We start from the raw sequence: 21,436 nt of genomic DNA on the forward strand, positions 1-21,436 counted from the left end.
AAGTATCTAACTCTTTCCGTATACGTGATAGAAGGGGGAGGGAGTTAAGATTGTAGAGATCTGACAAGTTGGATGGGATTATAATACCAAGATAGGAAATGCCCTTTGATCCCCATTGAAATGGAAAGTCGGTCTGTACTTGTGTAAGGGTAGAGGGTGGTAAGGATATATTGAGGGCCTCTGTCTTAGACATGTTGAGCTTAAAGTTGCTAAGAACTCCAAATCTACGAAACTCCAGCATTAAAGAGGGTAGTGATCTATGAGGTTGTTGAATATAAACGAGGAGATCATTGGCATAGAGCAAAAGTTTATATTCAGATGATGGTGTCTGTATCCCCGCTATATTGCTATTCTGTTTAATGGCTGTTGTTCCATCACCAAATGAAAAGTAGGGGGGGTAGAGGACATCCCTGCCTAGTTCTGTTAGAGATTTGAAACAAAGTGGATGAGGAGCCATTGACCAGGACAGAGGCTGTGGGATGAGAATAGAGAGCTATCACCCTGGATATAAATGAGGGACCAAGTCCGATCTGTTCCAGAGAGAGGCATAAAAACTGCCAGTTGACTCAGTCAAATGCCTTCTCGGCGTCAAAAGAGAGGATACATGCCTTTAGGTTGTGTCTACGGATGTAGGAAATAAGGTGGATTGTTTTTGTGATATTGTCCCTGGCCTCTCTACCAGGGACAAAGCCCACTTGGTCTCTGTGTATGATAGAGGGTAGGAGGGGTGAAAGGCGATTTGCTAGGATCTTTCCAAAGAGTTTAACGTCTAAGTTAAGGAGAGAAATAGGCCTATAACTAGTACATTGGGAAGGGTCTTTCCCTTGTTTGGGTATGACCAAGATAGTGGCAGAAAGAAGGGACTTAGAGGGGGGGTGGTCATCATCTAAATAGTTGAACGCCGTAGTAAGAAGTGGGGCTAAGAAAAGGGCGAATGATTTGTAAAACCTGGGGGAGAAGCCATCAGGTCCCGGGCATTTCCCCGGTTTCAATCCTTTAATAGCTAACAGAAAGTCCGACGTCGTCAAGGGGTCATCTAGGTCTGTAGAAGCAGAAGGATCTATTTATGGTAGAGCTATTTCCGAAATGTCATTTTTCATGTCAAGGAGTCATGTATAATGCTCTTGAGAATGTTCAGGTTGTGTGGGGAGATTGTATAGTTGAGAGTAATAGTGTTGGAAAGCATCTGCAATGCCCTTGGGAGTTGTAATCTTTTGTTGGCCGGCAGTGCAAATATATGGTATGGGGTGTCGTGGAGGACAAGGATGAAGGACCTTAGCCAGGTGTTGCCCACACTTATTTGCTAGCATGCGGGCGTTGCAGAGATCTACAAAGGTACTTTGGTCAAGGTCTAGGATAACAGTCTGGTGAAATCGGTCGATCTAGCTTTCTTTAGCCGGGCGCCATGTTGGATAAAAATTCCCCGTAGCACACATTTTAGGGCCTCCCATTTAGTGAGTGGGTTGGTGTCGTCTGAGCGGTGATCTTGAACAAAGTTCCGGATCGACTGCTCAATAGCTGTCACACAAGGGGTATCTTTTAATAAGTTGTCATTTAAGCGCCATGAGAATGTCCTGTGGGATTTGGGTGGATGGGCCAAGCTTAAGTGTGTAGGGGCATGGTCCGACCAGAGAATATTACCAAGGGACACCTGCAGAGGAATATCAAGTAGGGATTGGGACAATAGTCAATACGACTATAAGAATTATGGGCAACCGAATAGCAGCTGTAATCTCTCTCGAATGGGTGTTGCACCCGCCAAACATCCAGTAGTTGGGCAGAGTGCAAGAGTGATTTTATGTGTGTAAGGGTGGAGTGTGGGATGGAGGACTTAACGGAGGAGGTGTCCACGGCCGGCGAGAGGGTCACATTGAGGTCTCTACCTAGAATGAAACAGGGACCCCCAAACGAGAGTAATTTGTCTATGATCATAGAAAAAAAGCTCCCTTGGTCCTGGTTCGGTCCATATACATTAACAACTGTGAAAATAGAAGAGTTAGATTTTAGTTTAAGGAAAAGAAAATGACCTGCAGGGTCTATCAATGGGTCCAGAACTTCTGGATGAAAGGATTTGTGGAAAGCTATTGACACCCCTTTGGACTTAGCAAGTGGGTTGATACTATGGTACCATTGGTGATAATGGGGGTTGTTCAGGGTTGAGATGGCCGAGCTCTTAAAATGCATCTCTTGTAGGAGTAAGATTTGGGATTTAGCTTTATGAAAGTGATATAATACCTGGCTCCTTTTCTCTGGGATATTAAAGCCCTTGCAGTTATAGGAGGCTAAAGTTATATGATCTAATGGAGACATGGAAACAGTGGAGTGGAAGTGTGCACAGATTCCTCTGCTAGTTTCCTAATGACCCATGTGTACCCCAAGGCCTGCTCTGGAGGGGGGGGAGGAAGGGGAGAGGGGAGAGGGAGACCGGAAGGGTGAGTACAGTGAAAGAAAAGGAATGAAAGAAATGAAGAAGTCAAGAAAGGTGGACAGGAACTGTCCCCAGTGTGTAGAAACGGAGTACATCCAACAGTCAGACGGAAAGAGCCAACTTGAAAGACACAAGTGAAAGAGAGGAGTGAAACTACAAAGTGGCAACCTGAAAATAATCATGAAATATAATCACAAAAAGAATAAAAAGAACATGGTAAGTAACACAAACAGTTCAGTAATAAGCACTATTGATCCTATGTGGGGTTTAAACTTGGTAAGTGCACGGAGCGCCTCCCGGTCCTGGGGTCCCCACCGTATAAATAACAATAGTAACCTAGTGACAACGCTCACATACAACCTTAACCATGTAACTTGTGTGATGAGCTTAGCCTGGCACATCTGCCTTTCTTCCACACTATTACTGACTGAAATGCCCAACAAGGCTCAAGGGCCTTTCACGTACTAAGACAGTACATGTGATGCTGTAGAGGTGGGAGAGGACAACAGGAGTGGGCGACCATACTCTCTCTCAGGTAGGTTAAATTTAAGCTTAGTGTTGAAGGAAAGCACCAGTGTAGTAAATATATACCTGAAAAGAAAAATGGTTATAATAAAGAAGAAACCAAAATTCAAAATGTAGGAATAAGCAAACCTTCCCATATTAACACCAACCCGCCTCCCCCCTCCCCCCCACAGCAAAAACAGTTAACCTATAACTGTGAGGAGTGAGAAAAAATTGCGAAGAACAAAACGTGGAAAAATGCACAGTAAAAATAACAAAGTCTGTGTGCATCGCATGTGGACAGATCTAGGTCATCAGACCAGAAAACCTGGTGTTAGGGTCAGGGCCCTGTGAATGAGCTCTACTCCATTAAAGGAGCTGGAAAAGAAAAAAGGTAGAGTACTATATTCAAGGGGACGTCAATCATCAGGCAGCTGTTGGGGTGAAGATCTGGGGCGCTTCTGCTTGCCGGACTTCTGCCATTGCGGATTGAATGGAAGGCCAGGAGTGGCAGTTGGAAGAGGCCAATCCGGCAAAGAAACCTGTGGAAGCTCCAGGGTGCTCAGGAATCGTGGCAGGTCTCCCAGAGTGTGGAAGAGGGCTGTCCTGCCCTCATGGTGAACTCGCAGTTGAAATGTAAAGCACCATTGATATCTAATCTGCCTCTCCTGCAGGAGTGAAGTTAGGGGCTTCAAGGAGCGTCTCATGGCTAGCGTTTGGCGGGAAAGATCTGGAAGTAGCATAACAGGGGTGTCATTCAGCCTTATGGAATCCTGTGTGCTAGCAGCTCGCATGATGTTTTCTTTTACTTTATAAAAGTGGACCCTGCATAAAGTGTCCCGGACAAAAGCGGAGTCAGGGTTTTGTGGGCCTGATGTCCTGTGCACTCTGTCCAGTTCAGTGTGGGTGTCTTTGGGTTGTTGGAGCAACTGATTGAAAATAGTAGTCACAGCCCCTGCCAGGTCTTTGTGCTCAATGATTTCTGGGATACCACAGATTCTAATATTGTTCCGTCTGTTATGGTTCTCAATGTCATCTTGAAGGTACATGAGCTGTTGTATCAGGACAGTATGGGAGTTCAAAGTTTTCTCGGGGGATTGCAAAGTATTGCATATACCTTCAGCAGTATGCTCCACGTCCTCTATGCGGGTCCCCATATCCCTTTTAAGCTCTGCAATCTCCTGCTTTTCTCCATGCGGGAGGTGTAATGCTCAAAATCGGCTTTAGTTAAGAGGGATTGCAGGTATGTGTGGAGGGATCACATCTTCATTTCTATGTCCCATCCATCCCCGGAGTTCAGGGATGCCTGAGAATGGCAGTAGGGGCTGTGAGGGCTGTGATGGCCCTGCAATGAGGGCTCTAAGTCTGCTAGTGAGGCAGAACGGCCTCTGGAGTGTACCTGCATGGCGTCCGAGGGCTCAGAGTGGGCGGGGGACGGAGGTGCCGGTGCCATCTTGGGTTTCCCCTGAGTGTTTTAGGCCGTGGAAGCCCGGGTCACAAACTTGCCCAGATCACTTTGGGTACGATCGCTGGAGGGAATGGGGTGTTCCTTGGGCTTTCCTTTGCCCATCGGTGCGGTATGGAGGCGATGTGAGGCATAACGTCTGAGTTATAGCCTCGTGGAGACCATCAGGACCGGGAGTTGCTGCAAAGTGCGTCCTACGGCTCCATGCACTAGGCCACGCCCCCGTTTGTTATAAGGCTAGCTTAGGGTAACAGTTGTTAGTCAATGTAGGGTTAAAATTTATTTAGTAAATAGTGTGACATTGGGGAATTATTAGCTCAGTGACAGCGCTTCCCAGTCCAGTCCTCTCAAGAAGTTCTGTTTAGGAGCTTGCTGACCCACTTTTAATAAAAAGCTATTTTTTCACACAGAAATTAGTTGCCCATGCAGGAGTTTTTCACCATTGTTAATCACAAGACAAAATATTTCAGCCTCCTGGCTACCCCAGATACACTATTAGGTTTTCTGCAGAATTTTGTCTTCATATTTACCAAAAACATATAATATGAGGTCATATTCATATAGGACATTCATATAAGTACGACTTCAAGTCATGCCGACCTCAAAGTTGTCCCTGCACTACTTTGGCTCGACTTTTATCCTACTTCAGCCCATTGAATATCACTGAAGTCGGATCAAAGTTGGAGCGCCGTATTAACTGATCTGACTTTGGCATGCGACTTGTGCTCTCATGATCTTGAAGGGGAACTCCACGCCAAATGTAAAAAAAAAAACGGCATGGGTTCCCCCTTCAAGAGCATACCAGGCCCTTCAGGCCTCCAACGCCACATCAAGCTCATCCCCAAGAATGACAAGGATTTAACTGACCCAGGCTCCTATGGCCCAATTTCCCTGCTAAATCTAGATTCCAAAAATATTTCCAAAATAATAGTGAAACAGACTGCCACCCATTATGCCCTCCCTCATTCGCAAGCAGGCTTCACCCAAGAGAGATCCGCCACGTCCAACATCAGTAAAATCCTGACAGTGTCAGAAATGGCCAGGGCCAGTCCAACAAATGAAACTGCTATAATCACGCTAGATGTCGAAAAGGCATTTGATAATGTCAACTTTCATTGGTTAAGACTAGAGATGAGCCCGCGGTTCGAGTTGAACATCGGGTGTTCATCCGTTCGCCGAATACCGAACATTATGGGGCATTCATGGGAAATTCGAGCACCTGCGGAAGCCGCCATATTGAACTGCGAGACCATCAATGCACTGCAAGATCTCAGTGCAATGAAGGCTGCTGATTGGCCAAAGCATGCACCTGACCTGCATGCTTTGGCCAATCACAGTGCGCTCTACTGTGAGAGCCATGATTGGCCAAGGGCAGGGTGCATTTGGCCAGTCATGGCTCTATGTAAGACACACTATGTAAAGCTGGTTACACAGCAGCCGTACATAGTTTTATGAATGAGAGCAGCAAAATGACATTTGTAAAGGAAAAAATGTAATATAAAACTGCTTGCGGCTGTAATGTATTGTTGGATCCCGGCAATATAGATGAAAATCATTGAAAAAAATGACATGGGTTCTCATGGAGGCGTTTTTTTTTTTTCATCAGGTTGCCGGATACCCCAAACCCATTCACATGGGTTAAAGGGGGCTTCCAGATTCCGATAAGCCCCCCGCCCACAGACCCCCACAACCACCAGGCAGGGGATGTGGGGAAGAGGCCCTTGTCCCCATCAACATGCCCTTATCCCAAAGCATCCTCCCCATGTTGAGGGCATGTAGCCTGGTACGGTTCAGGTGGGGTGCTCTCGCATCCCCCTTCTTTTCCTTCGATCTGCAAAGTTGCGTGCTCGGATAAGGGTTTGGGATGAATTTTGGGGGGACCCCTACGCCATTTGTTTAAAAAAATGTGGTGCAGGGTTCCTCTTAATATCCCCATAATATCCATACCAGACCCAAAGGGCCTGGTAATGGACTGCGGCGGGGGGGACCCATGCTGTTTTTTTCAATGATTTTCATCTATATTGCCAGGACCCGATGATACATTACAGCCGCAAACAGTTTTAAATGACTTTTTTTCCTTTTATAAATGTAATTTTGCTGTGGTACTGTTATCAACACGGGAAAAATTTGCTACTTTACAGGCATACTAAGGATACCCCCAGGCATTATATTTAAAGGAATATTTCACTTTTATTGTTTCACTTTAAGCATTATTAAAATCACTACTCCCGAAAAAATGGCAGTTTTTATAAACTTTTTTTGCATTGATATAGTACATGTCCCCTGGGACAGGACCTGGGTCCCCAAACACTTTTTATGGCAATAACTTATATTAGTATATAAGGCATATACGCCTTTAAAATTAGCATTTTTGATTTTTTATGTTCGTGTTCCATATGCCCTGTACACACGGTCGGATTTTCCAACGGAAAATGTGTGATAGGACCTTGTTGTCGGAAATTACGACTGTGTGTGGGCTCCATCACACATTTTCCATTGGGATTTCTGACACACAAAGTTTGAGAGCTTGCTATAAAATTTTCCGACAACAAATTCCGATCATGTGTACACAAATCCAATGCACAAAGTGCCATGCATGAGCAGAATAAATTAAGAGTCTAAAGCTATTGGCTACTGCCCTGTTTATAGTCCCGTCGTACATGTTTTACGTCACCGCATTTAGAACGATTGGACTTTCCGACAACTTTGTGTGACCGTGTGTATGCAAGACAAGTTTGAGCCAACATCCGTCAGAAAAAATCCATGGATTTTTTTGTCGGAATGTCCAATCAATGTCTGACCGTTTGTACAGGGCAATAGACTTTAATGGTGTTCGTACAAACTTTTTGCCTGTTCACAAGTTTTGATGCGAACCGAACCGGGGGTGTTCAGCTCATCCCTAGTTAAGGCTGGTCCTGTTGAGATTTGGCTTCATGGGCTCATTCATACATCTCATTCAAGCTTCATATTCTGCACCATCTTCCCTTTTTGATTGCTGCGGGCCACATCTCTAACAACATACATCTACACAAAGGAACCGGACAAGGGTGCCCCCTTCTTTTCAATGTCCACCTCCACGGGATCAAAATATTTTCCCAAGAGCTACGCACCGCACTATTTGCGGATGACATCCTAATCTTCACGTCAAATCCCAAGGCGGACATGTTACACATCCAAGAGATATTTACGACATTTCGGGCCTGCTCAGGCTTAAAAAGAAACTTCTCAAAAAGCAAAATATTTGAAAAAAATTATTACAAAAACACATATTATGATAGACTTTTACAGATTAAAACACATAGTGATAATCAAAACAAAATTCTATAGTTGCACCACATTGTGACAACTAGAACATACCGTATATATTCCCAGCCTCAATCCCTATATTCACTACAGGTGTTAACAACCACTAACTGTGAAGGTGAGATAGCCACTTGCAACAAATATTGTCAATATAAATGTTCCATCGTTGCACATACAGATATGTGTGCACTGTGCGGCTGCATGCACTGATACCCCCACATTATCTTTCCTATAGGTGCTGAGTTCAGGGTGTTTTGAATATCAGCCCCAACATAGCAATATCCGCACTTTCAATTTAGATACACATACTGACATTGCATATCTTTAGGTATAGTATATTTATATATGTATGTGCACACACAGCTATGTACGTGTATGCATTTATATTCACATTTCTGTGCATCTGTCTCTATATATTGCCTATTAAGTTAATATATCTGCCTTCATTCTATAGATATACAACTCTCTATAGGGACCACTTTATCATCTATTGAGCCTGTATAGCTGAATGCACCCCCTTTTGGTATGTAACTCCATCAATGCTTTATAGCTATATAAAGAAAAAAATTCATTTTATTTTATTTCATACTCGCCACTCTGGATAGATGGTTTCTGAGTATACCTGAATATAATTTTTCTTAAATAGACCACTATCATTTGTACCCTGTGCCTCTCATTGGGTTCTCATGTCCCCTGGGGTGGGTCATCCTTTCCTGGGCCCCTAGCAATCCGACGGTTTTTGGTAAGACAATTGATCATTGGGGGATTCACAGCAGACACTTTATCTACAAAAAATGCTACTATATGTATATATAAAGAATTAATATCTGTTTACTGTATTTTGTGATTAATATGTATTTTCCTTATTTTCATAGTTTTGTGATAATCATTTTTTAATCACCATCTAACTATATAAAACTCCTGAAGAAGCGGCTAATGTAAATCTGCGAAACATGTAGAGCAACCAAAATACAGATAGTATCTATGTTCTAGTTGTCACAATGTGGTGTAACTATAGAATTTTGTCTTGATTATCACTATGTGTTTTAATCTGTAAAAGTCTATCATTATATGTATTTTTGTAATACATTTTTTCAAATATTTTACTTCTGACTGTCTAGCATCAGTTCATATACGGTACCATTAAAGTCCAACATAGCCTCTCCCTTCCTATTTATACATTTTGTCAGGACAAAGTTACCATAAACAATATCCTTATTGTCATGGCACTTCTCTATAAAACACAAAGATATCCAGAAACTACATAAAGCATTAAATATCTTCCTATGAAAGGGCCAAAAATCTTGAATATCTATGCAAAAACGAATCATCCCTAAACATGGAGAGGGAGTCAACCTCCCCAATATACGACTCTATAACCTTTCCTGTCTTCTGAGAGTGGGGTTGGACTGGATAACACAGGCTTCCAGATACTCAAACTACAATCTGGCGTCACAGATGACGAGGCCATATGGTCTACCAACGTTGCTGCACTGTAGAATCAGAACCAACCCCCTTTAACCAAAAACACAACCTTCTCATCAGGGACACAGTGGTGGCTTGGAGAGAGATAGGCAGAAAATCGGGGATCTCTCACTTTATATCAAGACAGCTCCCTATTTGTGGCCACCCGCTGTTTCCGCAGGTGCAGCAATACCAAATGACCTCCACATGGACCTCACAGGGTTTATGCAGGTTTGCTCAGTTGTTTAGTTGTTTGATGTTACCTCAGGGAAACTTCTCCCCTCTTACCAAATTCTACATATGTTCAAGCTACCCACCCACCACCTATTATATATTCACCAAGCGGTGAGCTTTGTAGCTACCCTGTGTCCTCCCAGAGACTTGTGCTTTAAAACTTCCCTACTGTACTCTTTTCTGGAGCGAAACTGCCACAAAATATCCATCTCTTCAGACCTTTGAAATCTCTTTTTACAATGCCAGCCCACTCCTCCAACTCTACTGCTTGGAATAGGAACTTACAATCTCCAGAGGCACTTAAAACTATTCTAGCAGGTTACAACACCACTTTTAAAATACTATACCTGGCATATATCCCTCATCTGAAATCCAGAGAATTACCAGTCCGTTCTAACTATCTGCTGTGTGCCAGTCACAAGCCATCCCTTCTACACAGGCTCTGGTCTTGTCCTCCTATCCTACAATTTTGGAACCAAATTGAGGCTTTTGTGGTGACAATCATAGGCATACGCCCTCACAAGAACATTTTCCTCTTACTATTCAGATCTTTAGATGCTACCAACCAAGACTTACCCAAGAATCAGATAAGAATCCTGCAACACAATAAAGCTTTCCTTTCTACTCGCTACATGGCAGCCAGGAGAGCAATTCTCAAAAAGTGGACATTCTCTCTCTCCTCCTACCATTAAAGACTTGAAAATCAACCTATTGCACCTTCTCAGGTTGGAGAGGCTGGACCAGGTCTCATCTAACCACCAGAAATCTCTACAATTCTATCATAAATGTGCAGCATTTATAGATGAAACTTTAACACTGGCAGACCAACAGGCTATTATGGACTTACCATACAACACAAGGCAGTTACAACAGACATAGGGTCTTTTTGTATCTATGGCAAGGCCACATCTATACTAACGCAATTGTTAGACCAGCTTTATAATTACTTCCATGGAACTTCAATTGTGGTGACTCAACAACTACCGCCAAATTTCTACTAAGAATTTGATGGTGGAATCACAGGAGCAAGAAAACCTCTATTGAAACCATAAGAGCCAATGTTTCTAAGTCATATTTCACACATCCAAGATATGCATGCATGTCTTTTACATATTTTTTTTACATATGTTGAACTACCCGAGCTCCTTGATAGCTCAAGTGCTGTATACTCGGCCAGGGTTCACTCCCCCCCCCCCCACATCTCCACATGTGAACTGTCACTTTTATAATGTTGCGTCAGGTATAATCATTCACATTTTGAGTTGTCAAATGTATTGCTTTATTGCATTGAAAAAAAACTCACCAAAGATTGTACCGATTTATTGAAAAAAACAACAAATATATTTTCTTTAAAAAAAAAAGGTGCCCAAGACATCAGTCCACCCACAATGTGATCCTAGGACCACCCGGAAAGCATATCAATTTCAGCAGTTTCACCCACAAATGAATCCGGAGAGAACAATGAACCCAGTGACTAAATCAGACTCTAGGTCCACTCATCAAAACCAGCACAACATGTTTGATACAAACATCTGATCACCTTTCTGTGGGAAAAACTATATTGTATTATGCATGTCACAATGGGAACAATTATGTACAAATTATCAGCACAGAATTTTAGAATGTTTTAAAAAGTTTTATAGGTCACATATTTAAAGAATGAGATTAGATGGTTTCTAAAGAATCAGTGAGGCCACACTAAATGTGGCCTAAAAATGGCCTAAAAGTGTAAATAGTGTATTTCTCAACAATTCTGTATTATGCCTGAAGCCTGCATCAAAGCCCCCAAAAAATTACCATCTGAGTTGCAGCATGTGGAAACATGCATTATCAACTTTTATAGAAGTCCAGCCTGAGCTTGTTTGGCTGGGCTTCTCGTATGAGTCACAGGAGTGCAATTAGTTTTGCGCTCTGATTGCCTCTGCAATTTTTATTTTTTGTGATATAAATGGAAAAAGACCGAAAATTTTGAAAAAAAAATGATATTTTCTATTTTTTGTTATAAAAAAATCCAATAAACTCAATTTTAGTCATACATTTAGGCCAAAATTTATTCAGCCACATGTCTTTGGTAAAAAAAATGTCAATAAACGTATATTTATTGGTTTGTGCAAAAGTTATAGTGTCTACAAACTAGGGTACATTTTCTAGAATGTACACAGCTTTTAGTTAATGACTGCCTATCACATTTCTTGAGGTGCTAAAATGGCAGAGCAGTACAAACTCCCCCAAAATGACCCCATTTTGGAAAGTAGACACCCCAAGGAAATTTCTGAGAGGCATGCTGAGCCCATTGAATATTTAATTTTTTTGTCCCAAGTGAATGAATAATGACAAAAAAAAAATTACAAAAAGTTGTCACTAAATGATATATTGCTCACACATGCCATGGTTATATGTGGAATTGCACACCAAAATACATTATGCTGCTTCTCCTGAGTACGGGGATACCACATGTGTGGGACTTTTTGGGAGCCCAGCTGCGTACGGGGCCCCGAAAACCAAGACTGCTTTTAGGATTTCTAAGGGCGTAAATTTTTGATTTCACTCCTCACTGCCTATCACAGTTTTGAAGGCCATAAAATGCCAAGATGGCACCCCCCCCCCCAAATGACCCCATTTTGGAAAGTAGACACCCCAAGCTATTTGCTGAGAGGCATGGTGAGTATTTTGCAGCTCTCATTTGTTTTTTAAAATGAAGAAAGAAAAGAAAAATGTATTTTTTTTCTTTTTTCAATTTTCAAAACTTTGTGACGAGAAGCGAGATCTGCAAAATACTCACCATGCTTCTCAGCAAATAGCTTGGGGTGTCTTTTTCCCGCAACTTGTGTCAATATATAAAATATTCCATGGACTCAACATGCCTCTCAGCAAATAGCTTGGGGTGTCTACTTTCCAAAATGGGGTCATTTTGGGGGGGTTGAACTGTCCTGGTATTTTATGCACAACACATCACCCACTCTTCTAACTACTTGAAGACAAAGCTCCCTTTTTTTTTTCAATAAGTTTTTATTAAATTTTTTAAAGTGTACATTAACAAAACAAGAACACAGAGAAAACACAGATACAAATAAAAAACGAAAACAAAGAGAGAGCCACATGGTTGTGTTACCTCTCATATCCGTAATAATGTTCGCTTACATTTATAACCTGACTACTTTCTGCCATTTAACAAGGAAATTTTCCTGTGATTGGAGTATAGTTGCATGTTCGACCCCAGCGATCTCTCTACTTGGTCGCGGGGCCAGACCTTAACGCTTATTTGTTTCCTGTAATTTCTTCAAACAAGGTGTACATAGCAGTGATGAAAAAGAACCATGTTTAACAAATAACACAACCTGTCTGTACTCAAACCACTAAACATTGATATTCAGTCATAATGTCTCTTTTAGTGTTGGTCATATTTCTTATAAATTAGCTTCTCTTGCATACCATTCAAACCAAGACTTCCACTTTTGATTCATCTTTTCATAGTTTCCTGTAGATGAAGAGTGTAATTTTTCATATGTGCCGTGCGTATGTATAGTTTGTATTACTTCAGCAATATTTGGTATGTTTGGGTCCTTCCAGTTGTCTTAAAATAGTTAGATGGGCTGCCAGTAGTATATGTGATACCACTATCCTATATTGTGAGGGAATATTTTTTTTTTTTTAATTTATTTTTATTCAAGTTTTGAGAAAGAAACATATAACATATACAAATTAGTTGGTTAGTTTGTACAGGTACAACAGCAAGTACATCGGGTAGTCAAAGTGAGTAGCCGCTATGATACATACGTGGAATACAAATATCGCTTTCCTCCTGCCAAGAGGTAGGCTTTGGTTGGAGTAATAGAAAAAAAAAAGAGCTACATTTATTCCTCAATTCTATGGTGTAATGACTAGAGCTGATCAATCATCACTGGGCAATATTCATTTCCTCCAACCACCCACTCCAGACTTTATCAGATTTCAGCTGGCAACCTCTATTGGCATAAGTATCTTTATATAACGGAAGACTATCGTTAACCAAACGTTTCCACTGAGCACTTGAGGGGGGATAGGATTTTTTCCATTGAAGTGCTATAATTTTCCTAGCATAGAATAAAAGCAACCCGATCATCATGCGTTTGGCTGTAACAGGAACTAGGTTTTTTATTAGGCCCAACATACAGATCTCCATTGACAGTGGTAAATTAGTCGATGCAATTTTATTGATTAGAGCAAGGACCTCCCCCCAGAATTGTTGTATCTTTAGGCAATGCCAGAAAATGTGAGAAAAATCTCCTGGGGTAGAGCCACATCTCCAACACTCAGGAGAGTGGGCGGAATTTATCAAATGAAGTCTGTGTGGGGTAAAATACGCCCGATGTACTATTTTAAATTGCACTAATCTGTCGCGTATAGAAACTAGCGACCTAAAGGGAAAGTCCCAAACATCCTCCCAATCGTCGCTGTCCAAAGCAGGAATATCACGCTGCCAACGGGACAAAAGGCCGTCCAGCGGTGGCAAGGACACATAGACCAAATGCGCATATAGGCGCGATGTAGGTTTCTTAGTACAACCGGATCTAAGTGTGTTCCCCAGCTTAGACTGAGTTAGAATACATGAGGAACGTGGGAATTGAGCTTCAAATGCGTGCAAAAGTTGAAAATAACGGAACTGATAATGTTGCGGTAGGTTATACTGAGAGGAAAGCTGGCGGAAAGAAAGCAATGAGGTGTAGGACACCACTTGTGAGATTAGTTTTATACCGTATCTGGTCCATGCCTGAGGGTCTATAGATTTATGGAAATGTGGTAAATTGGGGTTTAGCCATAAAGGGGCATTAGGGGAAATTTCAGTCTGAGTGTATTTTTCAATGACTAAACCCATTTTCCAGGCCCGTAGGGTAGTAAGCATGGAAGAAGTTAGTAAGTATGGGGCACATGGGCCTCTATAAATTAAGTATCGAAGAGATTCCCAGAAGCCCACCACCGTGGCCTCCAAAGCGGAGGCCGCATTGGTTTTATCGGGATTTAACCACCAGGCCACTGTCACAAGCTGTGTCGCCAAGAAGTACTTATAGCAATCCGGAAAGGCCATACCACCCTGTGCCAGTGGCCTCATCAATGTCGATAGCTTATATCTGGGTGGTGAGGGGCCCCAAAGAAACTCCAAGAAACGTTGGTTTAATTTAGTGAAAAAGGATTTAGGAATCCACTGCGGAGAATGGCGGAATAAATAAATGAATTTGGGAATGACCTTCATTTTGAGCAGGTTAACCCTTCCCCAAACCGACAGGGGCAAGTTATTCCATGCCTTAAGTTTGACTTTCATGTCCCCCACTACCGGCTCTATATTTAGTTTAAGAAAATCTGAGGCTTGTGCGGAGACATGGACCCCAAGATATTTAAAGGAGTCAACCCATCTCAATGGGCTGTCTGGGGAAGATGTGGCTTTTGCTGCCTGATCTATTGGAAATAAAGTAGATTTTGACCAATTAACCCGAAGGCCCGTTACTGTAGAGAATGTATTGAGGAGTGACAATGCACCCTGAAGTGATGGACCCGCATCCCCGAGAAACAGAACCATATCGTCTGCGTACAGGGCTACCCTCTCCTCTAGCATGCCAATATGGAGCCCCTTAATATGAGGCGATGTGCGAAGGGCCTCTGCAACCGGCTCCATGGCCAGAGCAAATAAAGCTGGAGAGAGAGAGGGCAACCCTGTCTGGTTCCCCGGGAAAGTCGAAATGGAGTTGAGAGTCTGGAACCCAGGCGAATCGATGAAGTAGGACACCTATAGATCACCTGTAACCATGATATAAACCGTAGTGGAAAACCCATTCTACGTAGGGTCTCCCACAAGAAGGGCCACTCTACTGTATCAAACGCCTTTTCTATATCTAATAGGGCAATAGCCCTTGTACCAGAATTGTTATGTTGGGCATGAATGTTGGTGAAGAGTCTCCTAAGATTAACATCAGTGGACCTTTTGGGCATAAATCCTGTTTGATCAGGGTCAATAACCGTAGGTAGCAGTGGGTATAGACGGGTAGCCAACAGTTTGGTTAAAATTTTGAAGTCATTATTTAATAAGGCAATTGGTCTATATGAGGCACATAGCTCTGGATCCTTGGGGTCCTTATGGATCAGGGTAAGGTAGGCCTGATGCATTGAAGGGGGCAGATCACCCTTGGACAGACAGACAGTATACAATTGAGCTAATATGGGTGCTAAAAGTGCTGCATGTGCTCTATAGAAATCTATTGGTAGGCCATCAGGCCCTGGCACCTTTCCTATAGGGAAGGACCGTATGACATTTAAAACCTCTGAAGCCGTAAAAGGACGTACCAATGACTCTCGTTCCTCGTCCGATAACCAGCCAAGTGCCAACGGATCTAGGAGATTTTGCAACGACTCTGGCTGGAAGTCGGGGGGAAGAGCAGAGGTATAAAGCGTTTCATTGAAGGCATTAAACATTTGTAGAATTTCTAACTGAGAGGTCACCGTATCCCCAGTTGGAGACCGCAGACTAGAAACCACTGTGAATGGATATTCATGCTGCGCCAGCATAGCCAGGAAACGACCATTTTTGTCTCCCTGTTCAAAGAACCGCTGCCTTCCTTTGTGCATATCCAATCGCGTAACCTCAGTCAAATGTAAATTTAGTGAACTCCGGGCGGCACTTAATGCATCAAAATGAGCTGTTGTGGGGTCTGCACTATAGATTACTGTTTGATCCTCTACTATCTGTTGTAGCCTATGAGTTTCCTGGCCTTGCTGCCTCTTGACACTTGCGATAATTGAGATATATTGCCCTCTAGCATAAGCTTTGAATGTATCCCAGACCATCTGTGGAGATGAGGAGCCTTCATTAAGATCCCAAGACTCCGCTAATCTAGGTGGAATAATGTCAGCCACTTCAGGGTGAGAAATCCACTGTGCCCCCAGCCTCCACAAGGCCGCATCACGATATGCGGGCGAGCGAAACTCAATTACCAATGGGCTATGATCAGACAGCCCACTAGGTAAGTACTTGGCCCCTATTACATCTGTCAGCAAAGCCGGGTTAGAGAAAGCCAAATCAATTCGTGAGGCAGTCTTGTGGGAGGCCGAGAAGCATGAATATGCTCTAGTGGCCGGGTGTTTCCATCTCCATATCTCCTGCAGCCCCATTGCCTGAGCCCAAGTAGATAGTTCAGAACTATAGTTCTTAAATGGGACAGGTCTATCCAAGTCTGGGGAGATAGTAGAGTTAAAGTCACCTATCACAAGCAATTTCCCCGGACAAAAGGAAGCAGCTTTTTCCAAGACCTTATATAACAAATCATGTGTAAAGGGTGGGGGAATATAAATATTTATAATTATGTATCGTTGAGACCAGTGTGAAAGCACCACAATTGCAAACTTGCCCTGGGGGTCCGTACACACATCCTCAACCACACAGGAGAATTTCTTATGTATTAGGATTGAGACCCCTCTAGCATAGGAGGAGTAAGTAGCATGGATGGCCCTCTGGATCCAGGGTTTTTTAAGGGTAAGAACCTTGCTGCCTGTGAGATGAGTTTCCTGTAAAAGAATAAGGTGTGGGGAGTGAGTTTTTAAGTATCTTATCAGCAGTGCCCGTTTGAATTTGGAATTAAGGCCTCTGACGTTCCACGAGAGGACCGAAAATTTTTCAGCTAGGGGAATAGCCATGTAGATTTAAAGAACCATGACCAAATAAATTGACAGGAGGAACACAATTTAGGGTAACTCGCAAGCAGCAAAATCTCTAAGTTATACCAACGTGTACCAGCAATGTTAAATCTTTGAAGCAAATTTATACAAACTAAGACAACAACAAAAAACTAAATAAAACAAAAAATACCCAAGCACAGAGTGCTTATCCTACTAAGTCCCATCTCCTCTCCAAAAAAAAGAAAAAAAAAGAGAGGAGAATTAGGAATAGTTTTACCCAAAAAAGGAGAGAAAAAACAAAAACTACAGCTATAGATTGTAGATATACCCCTAAGAGGGGATATCAGACTACAATTTGTCCAGACACCTTGCGACTAAATGGGTGTGGGTATAGACCCATCCACCACTAGGATAATAGAAAAAAAAAAAAAAAAAAAAAAAAGGGAAGGGGGGAAAAATTCAAATAGGTCAAAATGAAAGTGAAGGATTCGGGTTATGGCTTGACTCTCGATGTAAGAGGCAGTCCAAATCCGAGAGGGTGAGCAGTCCGAGCATTCATTAGGTTCACAAAAAAAAAAAAAAAAAAAAAAAAAAAAAGGTTTTGGACCTGTATAGAAAAACTATAATGATAAGAATATTACCCGCACTGCATGTATCACCCACGGCCATCTAGCCAGGATGTAGCGGCCTTGGGAACAGCAAAGAAATGTACTCGGTCACCATCTACAACTCGGAGCTTGCTGGGATATAATAGACTAAACTTGAGGCCCTTATCTTTTAGGCGTCTTCTGACCTCAGTAAAGGCCCGGCGTCGCTGCTGAACCTCAGGAGAATAATTAGGAAACAACATAATTTTTGCGTTATTAAACCACAGTTCTTGTTTATCTCTAGCTGCTGCCAGTATCCTGTCTCTGTCCCTGAAATTCAAAAGCCTTAATATAAACGGCCTGGGGGGGGTTGCCAGGGATTGGAGGGGTTGGCGGGATTCTGTGTGCCCTTTCTACCACAAATGTAGAAGGCATGGCAGGTAAATCCAACAATGATATGAGGAAGGATTCCGCAAATTCAGCGGGTTTATTACCTTCTATTTTTTCAGGGAGACCTATAATCCTTAGGTTGTTTCTCCTCATGCGATTTTATGTGTCCACCGACTTCTCCTGTAAAGCCTTTACTTGCAATTGCAGTGCACGAAGGTCCCTGGAATCTGCTCTGGTATCATCCTCGAGCTGTGAAATCCGTCTCTCAGCCTCTGCAAAGCGGGATCTAAATTTATCCATATCATGCCGAACTAGGGTGATGTCAGTAGCCAAATGATCTATTTTGACCATTACTTGGTCATTCCCTGCTTTGATTGCTGCCAACAGCTCGGCATGAGAGGCTGCATGAGAGGCTGCAGGTGAGGAAGCAGGGTCAGGGAGCGTCTGTGTGCCGACCGACATGTTCCCTGTAGAGAGCCTCGTGGGTAAGATCGTGGCGGCGGCAGCAGCGGGCTTAGCGGTGCTGGAAGCGGAGGAGGCAGAGGAGGTCCGAAGCTTGCCCGGAGATATGGTAGGACCTCGCGGTGCACCGAGAGCCTTTTTCTTTCCCAGGGTGTCTAGGTACAGCCGAGTCTTGAGAGAATCAGCGCTGAAAGTCAGCGCTGGAAGGTGTCAGGATGGATGTTGGAGCGGAGCTCATCCTGCACGCGTCCTCTCGCTCTCTCTTACATCCCGGAAGTGGACCAAACTCATAGCAGCCACTGCTCCAACATCATCTTCCTCCACTCTCCATTGTGAGGGAATATTATTTAGCTCTAGTGAGAGTACTGCCATACCTGGACTAAGTGACACTTGAAGGCCTGTAGTGTTGAGTATTAGCCCTTCTATTCAGTACCAAAGTGGCCGTAGATTTTGGCAAGACCACATGATATGTAATAGTGTTCCCTTGTGCCCGCATATCCTTCAGCAGTTTGGAGAAGCCTCTGGGTATATTTTTGCAATATGGTATGGGATCAAGTACCATCTAAGAATTCATTTCTGTTGCATTTCTCAGAGATGTGTGCTCTTTGTAGAATTGTAGATGAGGCGAAGTGTTTTTTCCCAATGTTGGGTTGGGTATTCTGCCCCTAATTCCTGTTCCCAAGCTATCATTGATAGAGATTTAGTGCATATGTGTTTTTCCTGAAGACTTGAGTATATTATTAATATACCTTTAGTCACTGGGGAGCTTTGTTGGTAAAATTGGGTTATTTTTTCTGGAAGTAATGTAGATATTTGGGAATTCTTTTTAAGCAAATGGACTATCTGGGAGTATTTATAGTGTTCTTGTGAGTGTAACTGGTATTCCCTTTGTAGAGTGTTGCATTTTTAAATTCCTGAGCCATCTAGTATGTCTTCTAAATAGGTGATGCCCTTTCCCATCCATAATTGAAATTGCTATCAGGTATTATGTGATCTATTGCTGATATGGGGAGTTTTAGAGGTGACGTTTTTCCACTCCATTTTTGGTATTTCCTGAGATGCACCCATGCTCTTATTGATGCTAAAATTGGTGGGGAAAGTTTGTGATCTAGAGATACGTTGTGGTGTACTGTTATTAGGAAGTCTCGTAAGTTGCCTTTTGGGATTTGGGCTTGTTCTATTTCTTTCCACACTGGATCAGAGTCTGGTAACATCCCATGTTGAATCTGCATTAATATGGTTGCAAAGTAGTAGTCTTGCAAGTGAACATGACCTATGCCACCCGCTTTCCTGTGTTTGATTAATTTACTGAATGCGCATCTAGCCTTCCTTCCCTGCCAAAGCAATTTGTTTAGGATTGGCTGAAGGACATTAAAGAATGAGTTGGGTAGTGTGATCGGCAATGTTCTAAAAAGATACAGCAATTGTGGTAGGGTTTGCATCTTAAATGCTGCAAGTCTGCCCAACCATGACAGTTCAAGCGAAGCAAATTTGTTCAGCTTGATCTGTAAAGATTTTAGGAAAGGTATATAGTTAGCTGTGATGAGGTCTTCTAGTTTAGGAGTTAGTATAATACCCGGGTATTTAATACCTTCTTTTTCCTATATGTATGGAAATGTTAGAGCTAATTTTTGTCTAATCTCTTCCGGTACGCCTAAGTTTAGGATATAAGATTTGGACCCATTTACCTTGTAGTACGATACCCTATTAAATGTTTGAAGTGCTTGATGAGCTGTTGGTAAGGAGGTTTCTACCTTTGAGAGCATCCGAATGATGTCATCAGCAAATAGACTTATGGTGTGGTGTCCCTGTCCTACTTACATACCAGTTATATGGGGGTGTGATCTTAGAAAGTATGCCAGGGGCTCCATCATCAGATTAAAAATCAGTGGGGAGAGAGGACAACCTTGTCTTGTGCCGTTAGTAATATCAAATAGGGTAGACAGCACCGCTGATACATACTTGGGCTGACGGGTGAGTATACAGTGCCATAATGGCTGAGTATTTGGGACCGCTAAGACCAAACCTGGACAATACCTGGGCAAGGAACTGCCAATTTATCCTGTCATACGCCTTCTCTGCATCCAAAGCTAGGAGCAGAGAAGGCGTTTTGTTCTGATTATTCATGTGTATTACATTTAGAGGGCGCCGGGTGGCATCCGCAGTCTGCCTTCCATTGGTGAAACCTGACTGGTCCCTATCAATGAGTAAAGGTAGTATGTCCATCAATCTAGAGGCCAGTAGTTTAGCATATATTTTGACATAAATGTTTAGCAATGAAATCGGCCTAAAATTTTGTGGGGTATCTGGTTCCTTCCCTGGTTTAGGCAAGGTGACTATCATTGCTTTGAGCATCTCCGGGGGAAATGAGGAGGAGGCAGCAGCTGAACCAAAGATCTCTACCAGTTGTGGAGTCAAAGTATCTTGAAAGGCTTTGTAATATTCCCCTGTGAACCCGTCTGGACCTGGGGACTTATTAAGTGGGAGAATCTGTATGGTCTGACGTACTTCTGATTCCGTAAAGGGTGAGTTCAGAGTGTTAAGCTGTGCAGGGGACAATTTGGGAAGTTTAATTTTTTCTAAGAATGCTTCTATGATATCTGGTGTTGGTTGAGGGATGGTATTATCATTTTTAAGGTTGTATAGTGAACCATAGTATTAACTAAATGCATCCGCTATCATTTGGGGGTGATGTAATTTGATCAATTTTGATCATTTGTGAGCATTCCACACAATAAAGGGGTCAGAGACCGATTCCTGATTATTCTCAAAAAATTATTTTTTCTGCCCTTCTATTCTACACTTGGTCGGAGCATCCTGGAAAAGTCTTGGATTTGTTCTCCAAATAAATGTGGGGTTGTGGGTGGTTCGATCCCCCACTACTAGTTTTACAGAGGCATGGTCCGACCAAGTAATGTTATTATTCTTTACAGTTTTGCATTTGAATAGTAACCA

The sequence above is a fragment of the Aquarana catesbeiana genome, linkage group LG02 (assembly GCF_042186555.1).
Source record: "Aquarana catesbeiana isolate 2022-GZ linkage group LG02, ASM4218655v1, whole genome shotgun sequence".
Lineage (NCBI taxonomy): Eukaryota > Metazoa > Chordata > Amphibia > Anura > Ranidae > Aquarana > Aquarana catesbeiana.